Source organism: Pinus tabuliformis, chromosome J (assembly GCF_031772625.1).
Source record: "Pinus tabuliformis cultivar Carrire ecotype Pingquan chromosome J, CPIR1, whole genome shotgun sequence".
Lineage (NCBI taxonomy): Eukaryota > Viridiplantae > Streptophyta > Pinopsida > Pinales > Pinaceae > Pinus > Pinus tabuliformis.
Window position 1 is genome coordinate 880,174,671 of NC_142295.1, and position 15,502 is coordinate 880,190,172.

Consider the following 15,502-nt stretch of genomic DNA (forward strand, 5'->3'; position numbering starts at 1 on the left):
GTGTTTCTTTCTCTTCTAATGCTACCACTGTAGATCCATCCCTTGATTGATGCCTGCAGTGCAACGGGCTTTCTCATCTTTCCTTCTCTCATTTACATCTTTTATCTAGTTGAACATTGCACTTACTTTGCCCCAAGTTTTCCGATAGAAACTAGCCTCGATTCCATAGCCCAATGGTCCCTTCTCTTGTTATTTTCAACCCACAATTCTCAACCAAATCCTTATTCTTCATAGCTAGCCTAAGATTCAATTATTGCAGCCACATTTTGTTGGCAAAGAGAGAGCCCTCTCTGGTCTGGTAGGGCTAGATGCCAGATCAAAATCTTGGTCTGTGGTTATTTCGGAATTTCCTCTTCTCAGCCTTGAGGTTCATTCTGAGTGCTAACGTGACCTATTGATTTGTAGAACTTATAGAAGAGTTGTTGTGGTGTCTGTACAAATTTATGTAGCAAGTGGCAATTATCTATCGCATGTTTCCCAGCTACCTGATAGATAGTACACCATAGCGTGGGCCTCGTACGTGTCCCTGCTTGAGATTCCGGTCTCAGAGGCATTGGTCCTCCCCCTGCAACATAATTCATGAAGATAGAGAAATGATCCTTATCATGCCCTTGACTCTTACATTTCAAACACCGAATTTCTTCGCGCACTTCTGGCCGACCCACTCTATCCTTATTTAGACTTTGAAATTCTAGGCAAAGTTTTTGCAACTCTGCGTGAATCTACTGAACTCCCAAAGCAACATCTTGAATTGGTGTCCAATGCAATCTCATCGCAATCTCCAAGGCCTCTGCTTAGGTCCCAATATTTTTCTATGATAAAGCAACCCTTAGATGAGGCAAGATCAAAGCCACAAATCATTCACAATGCTGCCCATCTATAAGATTCATGTTAGCTTCGTTGATCTTTGATTTCAATCTCTGATCTAGCTCCTAGGGTGTCTCGCCAGGCTTCATCATGATCTCCTTGAATCCCACGATTGATTATGCTTCAAACTTAGGCCTATTGAATTCCTTATTCAGCACAGTCTGAATATTTGCCAACGCAGCTGTCGGGTTATCAGTGTAGTACTTAATGTACCATGTTAGTGCGCATTCCTATAAAGCAGTAACCAACATCACCTTCTTCATATGATCATCTATAATGTTCTAGGCCTGCCACATAGCCCTTGCAACTAACCAAAACTAGTCCGTGTCCTCATTTCCCAACCCCTTAAAAATGGGAAACTTCACTGTATTCACAATATTGAATGGTGGTGGAGGTGGTGGCAGTGTGGGTGAAGGCGTATGTAGTGGAGGTGAAGCTGGAGGTGGTGTATGCAGATGGGGTATTTGTGGGAACCCTCATCTTATTAACTAGACAGCACTCTGCAGAGAAGCCTGTGTTGCTTCTTCATCATCACTCAGAGGGGACTCAATTAGCAAGCTATATTCAGGTCATGTTCCCCCTCTATCCTTGAATAACTTTACACTTCGCGTAGCTCCAAACATCAAGGTAATTGCATAACCTGCTTTTCACACAAGAGCATTTTAATCCAAGTATTCAAAGATCTTCAATACTTACCTTATGGTCCTTTGAAGAGGCGTTGCTCTACTACACGGTAACTAACCGATGTATCGACTATGAATTTTGTCACAAACCCTCCGAGGACATGATCAAACCAGTGATCGACAACACACGTGATCTTATCTTCAAAGGCTTCCAATCTCTACACTAGCTCCAAGGTCCACACTATTGGACCACCAAACCTCCACCTTCCCTAGCCGTCTGACAATTTAGTGATCTACTCCTATAATTTGATTGGGAAGGAAAAGAAGAAAATTTCATGGATCTCTGTGTACAGCTACCTCTCCAACCACTATTCTTTCATCAGTCGTGGATTTCTGTTTTCTTGCACTGCGAATTCATGGATCTTCCTATCCAACCAATCTTCGATTTCTTTCTTAGTCAGATTCTAGTGATGCGACATCACACATCTCTTTATGTAGATCTTGGTCCCGCCAACGAAACCATTTGTTGGCTTAGTGGGTCCCAACCTAGGTTCAGAGTTAAGTTTTCTAAACAAATTCCTACACTACTAGCCCTTTTGACATCAATCTGCAGAGCACAAACTGAAGTCTCACCCAAAGCAGTATGGGGGGATGTTCAAACCAAGTTTCCGCACCCAGAGATGGTTATGATGTCTTTTTATGCCCTAAACTTTCCTTCATGCAGATCGATAATCCTTTGAAGCTTATCGATATAAATTCCTCTTACTAGCCTCTAGACCTTCGTAAAGGTCTACGACTATCTTTCATGGGCCTTAAACATATGAATAAACTACATACGCACCTCTATAATCACTCCTAACTATTATTACCTAGATCAGCTTAATTGTTTGATAACTTTACCATGCATTAAGATATTCTTCTCATAAATAGATATTATTACTTGCATTCATATAACAATGTAAACCGTGCAGAATCATGCATCAATACAGTATTAAATCATAAACCCAATATTCATCATAACATAAACACATTCATTCATAATAGAAGTAAATGGATAAAACACAAGTATTTCCTGAATAATCTCCTTATTGATACTTCATATTTGCTTACAGACTCAAGACTACCCTGCGCACTCAGCTGCAGGGGTCCACGCTCACAGCTGCTGACTATACTCTAGGCCTCTGCGCACACAGCTGTAGAGACTCTCTTCTACTCTAAGACTAGTTTCTCTTCACTTCTAATGACCCATTACATCAACTATGAACTTAACTAAACTTTCTTAGACTCTCTAAGGCTCTCCTTTTTATACAATCCCGTGGTCTGTGGACCATCGGTAGATCTACTAAAGCCGACACAACTTACACAAAAGAAGGGAAAATCCCTTTATGAAACTTACTATCTATGCACTTCGTGACCTCAACTTGCGAAGACTGGGCTTTTGCCCCAAAATTGACAGCAGGGACTGCGTCCCAACAGGCCCTTTCAACAACAACTCATGTAGCATGGGCTGCAGTCTCAACCGAAGTAGTATGGGGGGATACAAGAACCAAGTTTTTGCATCTATAGACTAGTGTGATGCCTTGCAGCACCTCAAATCTTCCTTTGTGAAGATCGATGCACTCTTAGGGCACACAGCTACAACTTTGTCAAAATGTCCTTTAGACCTTCACGAAGGTCTACGATTAGCCTTTGTGAACCTTTAATAGGCAATCAATCTACTTATGTGCATCAGAAATCAGTCCTAAATTAGGGTTCACATAGATTTAATTAAGTTATTAGGAAACATTAGGGAATTCATTAGAGTCTTCGCGAAAATACATAAACATTTGCATAGATCATTAACGATTATTCAACAGAATCACACAAAATTCAATCAGTATTCCATAAAACACATCATTCATTAACAACATATATCATAAATAGAAGTAAACAGAAATACGCAAGAATTCTTCAGAAATTGTCTTTATTGATCTTCAATTCAGGATTAGAGACTCAAAACTACCTTGTGTACTCAGCTGCAGGGGCCTATGCACTCAGTTGTGGACTCTACCTAGGCCTCTACGCACTTAGCTTTAGAACCTTTCTTCTCTTATCTGAGCCACTTCTCTTCGCTATCACTTCTTAGCCATAATAAATTCCTATCAAAACATGCCTTAGACTCTCTAAGACACACCTATTTATAGGCTTTTCCATACAATTCCATGGTCCACAGACCATGGGTGGATCTCAAAATCGACTCAAACTTTACATAAAACAAGGGGCTAAACCCCTTGGACTCCTATTCATCTATGTGCTCTACATCCACAAATCACGGAGACTTTACATTATTTAGAAAAACTGATCAAAACTTGGGTTATTTTAAACCCAAAACTGACCCAGGGGACCCCATCCCAACAAAATTGTCAATCAGCTCCTAGAGCCCTTTTACCACCTTCTGAACCCTCAACAACTTCATACAAGTTTTGAGAAAAGTGGCTAACAGCAAAGGTTCCACATCTTTCACTTCACTATTTCCACCTAGTTTTTCCTAACTCCCTAACATAGAAGCCTCATAAAAATTCTTTTTAGCTTCCATGAAAGTTTCTTTAGCCCTACTGAGGTCAAACCCAACTTCCTTTTTAGCATCCTTGCACACCGATCCCTTAGTTTTTGGCTGCTTTCCCTTATCTTCACCTATGGCCATACCATTGCATGTTAAGATATTGATGTTGTGATCCTCTTTGCGAGGCTCCACCCTCATCATCTGGATATTCTATGTAGGTTTTTGGGTCTTGTTATAGACATTTTTGGGCACTACAACCCCAATCATACATTTCCATAAACCAAGGGATCCTAAGTCCCTAAAAGTGTTGCTTCACACCCTAAAGGAACAAGGTCAGCTGATTATATCATCTCCCAGAAGTTCTCCACAGAAAACTGCTCAGAACTAGTCAAAGCTATACCATACAGACTGCCCAATGCAGAGGGTGTGATGCATCTCACCTGCTCAGTGAAAAGGGTGTGATGCATACTAGAAAGCCCTTCTGTAGGGTGTGATGGGCAAGAGTAGACAAATGGCAGAGACAGTTTGCAAGGTGGATCGTCATGGAATCTTCCAGAAACTTCTCCTGTGACACTTGCATCTCTGAATTCGCCCAGGGATGAGTAAGAGATCATCAATCTCCAATTGGAATCAAGAACTATCAGAGAGAGGACACTAATCAAAATCCCAGAAGCTGACTCACCCCCCTACAATCATCTATATATGGATCCCTCATCCCAGAGATCCAGAGGCTGGAATTTTGTATCTTGTAAGGAAGTGTTGTTGGTTTCTTGGTGGAACATCATAGTGTTGGGTGATCTAAGCTTTTCATGAGGTGAAGAAGGGCTTTCATGCTGGGAGGATGACGCTGGGTTAGAACAATTGGTTGTAATCCTCTTTTCTATTCCTGATATTAATAAAGCTAATCAAGTTTTCCTCCACATTCTTGTATGATTGATGATATATGCATTTGTGTGGTCAATATATATCTGGTCCTATATTGTTTATGATTGTAGATCTCTGTTCTTCGATAGTATTATGCTGCTTTGATTCCATAGGTGCTCTTTGAAGCTGGGTAGACGAAGGGAAAAGTGGCAAGGATTTGTCAGAAGGGAGAGGAACCAAGCAAGGAACTAAGCGCAAGACTGAGGTTGGTGTCATTTGTTCCTCTCTTATCTACTTCTCATAAAGGAAAACGAAAGTAGTTTTAGTTTGTTTCTTTCTAAGATAGCTACCAGTCTTAGTGGGACTAGTAGCTCCGAGTGGACACTAGATTTCCCGATAACAAAATGGCGACTCCACTGGGGAGCGAATAGGTTGTTTACTTGTCTATATTTGTTTGTTTTATAAACTTACAGATGGAGCCTGAAGTTAAGCCAGCTAGCCTTCGAACTGCATTTGCTATGCAAGTTCAAAGTAGATCAATGCTACTTCAGTCTGTCTCTAGGTTTTATTTATAAGCTGAACAATCGATTTGCAAACATTCTAATTGCCCTAGTGGTGGCTCTAGTAACCTCATTAAATCAGCCCCTGTGATTTCTATTTACTGACTATCATTAGCTCGGCCTAAATCCCTGAACTAAGCTGCAAACTGTGACCCAGAACCAAGTTGAAGTCTCGTCCCTAGACCATTGCACTTTCTCCTCTTGGGAATCTGGATGCATCGCACCTCCCATGTGCAGTAGGTGCGCTGCATCGCACTTTCCCCTATGTTGTAGGTGTGCTGATTAGACAAGACCTCTTCTTCTCTCTAATTTTGGTTTCTGTGTTCACTCTCTTTAGCTTTATTCAGGAGTTTTGTTGTCTGTGATCAGTATACCACTGTAGAAACTCCCTTCCATTGCATGATTCCGCCTCCATAGTACAAGGAATTGTGAATGTTTTTATGCGTTGTGCGCCATTTACAGTTCTCTTTTACAAAAAATAGCATAATCGAACTGTTGTCTTTTGATTTGGAAGTGTCGCAAGTGTCGCTTTCAGTCAAAGAAAAGAATTCTATTGTTCTTGATAGTTGATTATATAGTTACTCTTGTATTTGATTTGAATTAGTAGTTTTTCAAGTGTCGAAAGCAGTTTTCAATTCAAAATAGTAAAGTGTCGTCCTTATCTTCCTTTCGTTTTTGAAGAGAAATTTTTTATTACTGTCACTTTGAAAAGATAATTCAGATTTGTACTTAGCATTCTTCTTGTCATTCACACATTAAGAAAGCTAAAAGAAAATACATGCATGTGCATTTGCATTTAGACTACATGTTGGTTTGATTTAGGACAGTGCATCCAGTGTGTGCTCTCTGCTCTATGTTCAAAGAATATTATCTCTCTTTCTTTAGTAGCTAGGAATTTCATTGCAAAAAGAAGATTAAATGATTGTTTATCATCTTAGATTGAATTTTAGGAATTGTATATCTACATCACACGGTGAACCTGAAAGGAAAATTTCTTAAGAAAGATCAACTGTAAAATAAATTCAATGAACATAAAAATGCTTTGGAACCTAATGAACAACATCTAGAAGCCTAGGCTAGAGACGTATTCCGGCGTCGTAAAGCCTGGTAACTGTCGCTTTCACTGTTGGTTGGGTGATTCCTCCTCTTTGAGACGACAAGTGCCAGTATGGACTTGTGCTCCCACATACCGTTGAGTATATATTGGGGGACCACAATAGGCTATATCCTTTATCCATAGGAAGCCGTGTCTGCTACCCTATCGATCACAATGCACTGAACACAACATTCGGGAAGATTGAATGTCGTACCGTAAAAAGTATTCTGCAGTTTTGTGATTGGTTTGGTAATCCCTCTATCTAGATTTCCAGAGTAGTCTCTTTCGTTCCTTTTCAGACTCCTTAAAGGAAAAGGTCCATATGAGCACTTGTCACTTCAGGCTCATTAAAAATCGAAGGCGACTAGAGTCATCTTTTGTTTTTTCTCGACTCTTAAAAATTGAAAAAACAAGTTGTGTCAAAGCGTCTAAAATTCATTTAATTCGGAAACATTTTCCCCCTATATTTTTAGTTGATTGATTAATCCGCAATCGTGGAGGAAAGTCAATCAAAACCTCATCATTCATGGAGACTTACGAGTCAATCGTCTTTATCTCTAGAATCAAAACTATTCCGGACAAAGCGAACTCGTTTAACCGGTTCAAAGTCCCCTGGTTTGGTTGAAACAAGTGTTCTGATGCCCTCGGAGACTCCAGTTACTCCAAACATTTCCGGTACCCCTGCCTTTACAAAAAAAGTTCCGCAGCCACCAGAGGACAGTAGAACTGATCCTAATGTGAAGGTAAACACTTTTATACCTGAGCCGGCTCCATCTACAGCTGATTCGGAAGGTGTTATTCCCCAAGCATCTTTCGCTGCAAAATATATACCTTCTTCGGCACCAGAAATATTTTACGGACCTGATTGTCTACCTCTTCCACCCGGGTTGATTGCTATAGAAGAGATTGTGGAGGATCCCCCATCTAGTACTCTGTCGCATTTTGGAGTTGGGATTGCCCTATATCCTTCTTCATCAGAAATTAGTCTACCGTTATTGGAAGTTCCTGTAGAATCGCTAGGAAATCTTTTGGATAGACTAGATATGTCTGAACAACCATCAACATCTAGGACTATGTCATCTGACACAGCAGCAACAGAACTCCCTACTGCCACTCCAACAACGTTCGCTGGCATACTGTCTGCCGCAACTAGCTCTCAATCACTAGATGGAATCCATCCAGGGGTTATTTCAACAGTATGGTCTGTTCCTGTTTGTTCGTCTGGAATAATATCTGGAATCTCTTATGTTGAGTCTCAGCAAATTGATCCTTCGCAATGTCAATTTGGGTAGTTCGGTCCTCAAAGGAAAATCATTCCCTTAAGCACAGGATTACTATTGTATGGGGGGCAATATGCCCTTTCATTGTCTCCTCCGGGAGGACAAACATACAAGAGTTCACAACAGAATTCAAGTTATGCTGGAATTACATCTAGTAGTTGGGTGCCAATACTACCTCAACAACCAAGAGTTGTACACTCAATGCAACAAATTTTGCCTATGTAAAATATCCCCACTATACCGGTTATTGTGACAGTGTCACAAGTACAAGTGTTTCTTGTTGTATGCCAACCTCAAGTCTCTCAGGTCGCAAATCAACAACCTCTAGTCTCTACGACACCACCACAATCATCGATTAGTGGCTCCTTAACTGGAGTGACCCAGGCTCAAACGGGCACCATTACCCCTCATCTTGGTCAAACGGCAAGTATTGGACAACAGCACATGGTCTCATAACCATGGCGAGTGCAATATCAACAACCACAATTCCAACAAGTTTACCAAGGATCTGAGCACCAAGTCTTTGCAAGTAATGGGTAGCTGTATATTCAAAACGGTCAAAATCAACCATTTCATAATGGTTATGCCCATCAACCTTACCAAAGTTATCAACATCAAATCCACTATGCTGGTATGCAAAGACCCACTGCTCAGGCAATCCCATCTTATCTTGGGTATGCTTCGCTGAACCTGAATCAACAGTTGCCCTTCGTGGCAACTTTAGAGTTACCAGATCTAAATCGGCTAACAAATGATCCAATCGCTTACGCCCCTTAGTGGCCAGCAATTCCTCATAAAATTCCATCAGATATTCCTAAATTTAATGGAAATCGGGGTGAAGACCCATCGAATCATGTGATGACCTTTCATCTGTGGTGTTCATCTAACACTCTAAACGATGATTAGATTAGGCTTCGCCTTTTTCAGCGAATGTTAACTGGTCCGGCAACAAAATGGTGTATCGAATTGCCTAGAGCTTCATTTGATAACTTCAGCACCCTATCCACAACCTTTTTAACCCATTTTCAGTTACCCATAAGGTACAAAACAGGAACGGAGCTTCTTACCAATTTCAAGCAAACAACGGCCACTCACATATCCGATCATATTCATGAGTGGCGATGTCATTGTAGAATGGTAAAAACATATGTTCCTGATCAGCTGTTGGCTGAATGGTTTATTAAGTCATTGTTACCTTCTATTACAGAAGATGTGGCAAAAGGAGGAGTCATCACTGAAGAGCAAGTCATTGCTCATGCGCAATATTTAGATTTGATCTATACTCAGTCTGGCATGCTCTATGATAAAATCCCTAATGCTCCTAGACTAGAATTTTCCGTTCCTCCCTCTCTTAAATCAAAAAAAGACTCTCATGCTGAGGATGGTGTGATAAGAATGACCAGCACGAAAACCGTAAAGGCTAAGTCGAAGAACTAGGCCCATACGATTTCAGGTCAAAATGCAAATGAAGAACTTCTCGCCTTGGAAGTAAATGTTGTATTGATTGACAAAGGCGAAGAAACCAAGCAACCAGGAGGCAAGAAGAAAAAGAAAGGGAAGAAGAAGAAATAGGAGGATTCATCCCCTAAAATGTCTTCTGCAAACCCTTCTAGGGATAGGAAACCAAATCGTCCATGCCTTATATGTGATGAGGATCATTGGACAAGAGAGTGTCCATATAAAGTTGAGCTTAGAAAATTCTTCAAGAATTCAAAAACCTCAGCGGTATTGACTGATCCTTTTCCAAATCCAGGAAAAAATCTGGTTGCTAGTGACAATGCTTCCCTGTCCCAAGTGCTAATGTTGTTAGTTTCAAAGCAACAAAATGATGCTTTGATATCGAAAAGGAATAAAGATTACGGGAATCCACAGCTGTCGGACAACAAGGCCAATGATCAACCTAGTAGTTTGACAACAACTTCGACCGAAGTTGTGCCACCCATCATTCATGAACTAACAATAAAGCTGCCAAAGGGAGTAGTACACAAATCAACATTTAATCCTCGTGCCAGAGTAGCACAGCATTATAATATAGTGGAGGATCTGGCCCAATCGCCATCCACTATGTCGACACTTGAGGTACTACAAAATTTCCCCTCCCAAAAGTTGGCTTTATTATCAGCGATAGGTGGGATTGACGCAATGGATTCCAATCTCATGTCCTTTAATCACAAAGGATATGACCCTCAGTTACCAGCTCAACTAGCTTTCCTAATTCAAGTGAAAGCCCTCAACAAAACTGTTCATCGAACAATTATTGATGAGGGGGCATCTACATGTATTATGTCAATGAGTTGCTGGAAAACTTTAGGATCTCCACCCTTGTCACAATCTTCGATGACATTAAAAGCATTTGATGGACAAACATACACCCCATATGGGATTTTAAGTAACTTGCAAGTCGAACTGGGGGGCAAAACAATAGAAATAGATGTTGAAGTAATTGACGGAAACCTCGATTACAACATCCTACTGGGAAGGCCCTGGATATATGCTATGGCAGCCATTGTGTCGACCTACTTCAGGAAGATTGCATTTCCCTTTCAAGGAGGAATTACAATCGTCGACCAACAAGCATTTCTCCCCAACAGTTCATAAGTTACGAAAAGCATTCCAATGATCCACGGAAGCCCTCATTCGCTTCAAAATATCGGAGTAGGCCTACTAAAAGACCCTATATTAATGGGGACTTTTGCCCTACCGCCTCCAATCAATCTGGCAGAAGTGGCAACGGTGGGAACCTGCAATATGATATTTTCTATTCAAAAGATCTTTGAAAATGATATTAACATGGATCATCTGCAGGTATTGCCTCCAAGCCCAATAGAAATCTTGTAGCAATCAATTTTTTCGGCATGGGAGGCAAACCCAAATCAATGCTCATCAAGCGTTTGGATAGATAGGTCTAAGGAATATGGTACCCCTTCAGATCCTTGGTCGCAAATACATTCTATAGACGAAGGAATTGTTAATTCAATGGTATTTGATGGGGCACCATGGGAAGATTACCACCATCGTTCCCATCTTCTGGATTACAAGGAAGATACTCCTAATGACCTTAATCATCCCTCAGTTTTGATTTTCTATCAAATACTGTAAACACGGTGGATTCCAAGTGAAACTTATCCAATATTGAAGAGACTATCGCCATAAATATCTCGACCAAAACAAATGTTGTAGAGAATATTCATGTCGGCAAATCTTGTTCTCCTTCAGAACTGGAAATATATCACGCTCTTTTTCACGAGTTCAGAGATGTCTTTGCTTGGTCGTATGATGACATGCCAGGAATTGACTCGAGCATAGTTGAACATGAAATTAAGATGTATCCAGATGTCAAAATGGTACGACAACGGCTACGGCAGGTGCACCCCAAGAAAGCCACTGCCATCAAGGCAGAAGTTGAAAAACTTCTCCATGCTGGTTTTATTTACTCGGTTCCTCTAACCGATTGGGTATTGAATATTGTTCTTGTAATGAAAAAACAAGGAACGATTAGAGTGTGCGTTGATTATAGGGATGTAAATCAAGCTTGTCCGAAAGACAACTACCCTACACCCTTCATTGACCAGATAATTGATGAATGCACCGGATGTGAAATCTTTTCATTTATGGATGGATTTTCCAGGTATAATCAAACATTGCATTTATTTGTCCGTGAGGCACATTTGCATATTGCAAGTTACCCTTTGGTTTAAAGAACGCAGGGGCAACATTTCAGAGGGCAATCAATTATGCCTTCCATGACATAAAAACATCGTTCAACCATATCTCGACGATCTTCCGGCTCATTCGCGAAAGCAGACCGATCATCCGCAGCATTTGAGAGTGATATTTCCACGCTGCCGACACTACAAGATATGACTCAATCCACACAAATGTGTGTTCTGTGTCAGTTCTGGTCGTTTACTTGGCTTTGTGGTCTCAAAGGATGGGATTCATCTCAACCCATGTAAGGTTCAGGCAATCATTAATTTTCCTCCACCTTCAAATTTGCTCTAGATTCAAAAACTCCAAGGGAAAGCAAACTTTCTGAGGAGGTTCATTCCAAATTATGTAGAACTTGCTAAAGGTTATACTCATCTATTGAAAAAAGAAGTACCCTTCGTCTGGGATCAGGTCGCGCAAGTTTCCTTTGATGATTTAAATGAATCCCTAATAAAAGCATCATTAATGTACACTCTTGATTATCAAAAGACTTCAACCTGTATCTGGCTGCAGTGGATACGACCATCGCAATCGTTTTAGTTCAAGAAGACAATGGAATTGAACATCCTATATATTATTTGAGTAGAAACTTAAATGATACAGAAAGCAAGTACTCCTACATTGAAAAGCTAGCTCTCGCAACTATTCAAGCAATACAGAGACTTCAACACTATGTCCTCTTTCGAAAAACTACCATTTTATCAGATTGCAACCCCATGACTTATATATTGTCGCGACAGTTGCTTGGGGGAAAATATTCAAAATGGATAGAAATTCTACAAGATTTTGATCTGGAATTCATAAAATCCAAATCAAAGAAATCCCTAGTTTTCTCGGAGTTACTATGCCATCTCCCAACGTCGTCCAACGATGCAACATTAGAAGAAGCGACCGTGGACGAATCTTTGTTTCTGATATCTTCAAGCAATCCGTGCTATGGAGACATAATCATCTATCTCCAAACCCAAACATATAGGTCTAATACCTCAAGCTCGAAACAACGACGCATTCAATACCAAGCAAAAGACTACATGATCGTCGGTGATACACTTTACCATCATGGTGTCGATACAGTTCTGAGGAGGTGCCTCACCCACGAGGAGGCCGAAAAAGTACTCAATGATTGCCATTCTGGCGCATGTGGGGGGAATTAATCTGGTTACGCTATAGCAAAAAATATTTTACGAGCAGGATACTTCTGGCCAACAATGTTCAAAGATTGCATAACAGTAGTCAGAAGTTGCCATGCATGTCAAATCTTCAATTTAAAAACCAGAATACCACCTGTACCTCTGCAACTAGTAGTTGCTATTGGGCCATTCGCCAAATGGGGCATAGATTTAATGACATGTAACCCCACCTCGGCTTGGGGGAATGGGTATATCATAGTCGCAGTAGACTATTTTACCAAATGGGCCGAGGCGATGCCTACATTAAACAACAGCGGTGAAATGACTGCCCTCTTCTTTTTCAATCATGTAGTGACTAGATTCGGTGTTCCACAGGCCATAGTTACAGACCATGGATCTCATTTTCACAATCACATGATGGTTGAGTTGGCTGCCAAATTAGGGCTGTCCCACGACAAATCTACTCCGAATTATCCGCAGGCTACTGGTCAAGTTGAGGAAATCAACAAGGTCCTGAAGCAGATGCTGCAAAGGATGATTGGAGTCCATAAAAAGAGCTGGCACCTGATCCTGTACTCAGCCTTGTGGTCATACCAGACATCGGTGAGGAATGCAACCGAGTTTACACCCTTTCAACTGGTGTATGGCCTGAAAGCAATCTTACCAGTTCAGTGTGAAATCTCGTCCCTCAAACTCGCGGTCGACCTTCTCCCCAGAACTTCAGAAGAGGAGGCTCGTTTCTTAGAACTAATCCAATTGGATGAAACCCGTCGTGATGCCACTTTGGCTAACAAAGCCCATAAGAAATGAGTCAAGGCACAGTTCGACAAGAATGTCAAACCCCATGTCTTCTCAGAAGGTGACCTGGTCTTACTTTACGACCAGGAATCCGATAAATTGGGAGCAGGTAAGTTCAAGTCTTTATGGATGGGCCCCTATATTGTTAAGCATTTATTAGCAAAAGGAGCCTACGAGTTAATGGATTATGATGGGATTCTCTTGACAGTTGAACCACTTGAAGAAGGTATCAGAAAAGGAAACCTGGGACTGACCAGCATGTCGGGCCATAAGGTTGACCCATCTCTGCATCCGTGGCTCAGTCGATGGAGGTAAACTAAGTGAAATGTATTGTGGCTGCATCAGTGGGATCTTTTCCAAGGTGAAAGCGTCAAAATAGAACCAGAGCTGAAGTTCTTGGATTTTCCACTTTTTACCTTGGTTAGTTGTTCTTTCATCACAGGGAGTACTGCGTCACACGAGTTGAACACCTTTGGTTCAAGGAATTCCAGGGCGTATTGCATATAGGACTTGTTAACCACGTGAAGAGCCGCACTACCAGCGAGTCTAGCAAAAGTAAACAGAATGGTCCTCAAGGATCAGTCAGTGACATCTTGGATGTTGATCTTGATGTCCCTACTCAGCTGAGATCCCTCTCTGTAATACTGGCGAATATAATCTCTCACGGATTCCCCCCCACGGGCAGAACCCGATAATGAAAGAGGGGCACCACGCCTCGATAAACCGGTCAAAAAATAGATGTCCGTGACAGTAAAGGGGATGGATTTTCCTCTGATATGAAACACCTGTTTGGTAGGATCCCATGCATCGAGAAGATGTTGCAACAAGTTGATTTTTTGCCTCATGCTAGAGATGCAAAAAAACTTGAACAGACCACAGTTCCGCAGTACAGTTACCGTAAATGGATCATGTAACGCAACCATGTCCTCTTCTTCATGCTCGCGTTCTCGCCATGTAACAACCATTTTGCTCCAATGAGTCTCTGCAAAACAAGCAAGAGAAGAGTTAGGGTCCTGATTTGGAAAAAAACAGGCAAAAATTCCATGAGAAAATAGTGCAAAAGTTTCCCTTCTCGCGCCCATCGCACCCCAGCAGTGTACTGGGTGAAATGCATACTGACTGGCCAATGGCAAAGCCAGTATGCATCGCACCTTTCGATATAGGAAGGGTGCGATGGAGCCAGGGTGAATTTTTCAAACCCCAGGGGTTCAGAAAAACACGGAAACATGCTCAGAATTCAAAAAGGAAGGAATGCAACTGAAGAGCTCAGGTTTAGCTCCTACCTGGTCTAGACGGCGCTGAGAATCGTCCACAGAATCTCTTGGAATCAGCTAGTGAAAATCAAGGGGGAAAAGCACCTCCAGAGCTCCAACAAACCAAATTTCAAATGAAATGGTAAAATGAGGGGTAAAAACCACTTTTAAATTACTTTTCACGTAATTCAAGTAAAATATTAGTTTTTTAACTCATTTTTCAAGCATGTATTATTCATTTCTAATCGGTTTGATGAAGCAATTGAACAGATAGTACAACCTTTGAAGGAACAAAGTGGTTAGCGGTGAAATCAAATAATCAATGACCATTATCACGAGCAGTTTTTTTGTGGAGTTCAAGCTCGTTAAAAATTAAACCTAAGCAATGAGCAAATGTTTCCCCCAGAGTTTAAGCTCATTAAAAAATGAACCAATTTCCGGAAAATAACCATTGTGAATGCATTATCATCAATTTTTGAGCCTTGGTCGTGTTCTCACCATCACCTCCACTCTGTTTTAGCCGATAATTCACCTCCATTTGATTGTTTACCCCTTTTGAGGAACAGCTGCAAAGAGTGATCGTATTAGCCATCCTGACACTGCCATGATTGGAAAATTCCAAACCTTACCTGGAATCAGCTGCTACCTGAAATTATCACTCGTTCCTCAAAAGGCAAGTCTCCTTTAAGCTCTTTTCACCTGACTCATAAAATATGAAAATATTTCCGAGCAATTGGCCTCTCCAGCTCGTTAAAGCTACTAGGAGTGCTATCCCTCCTCT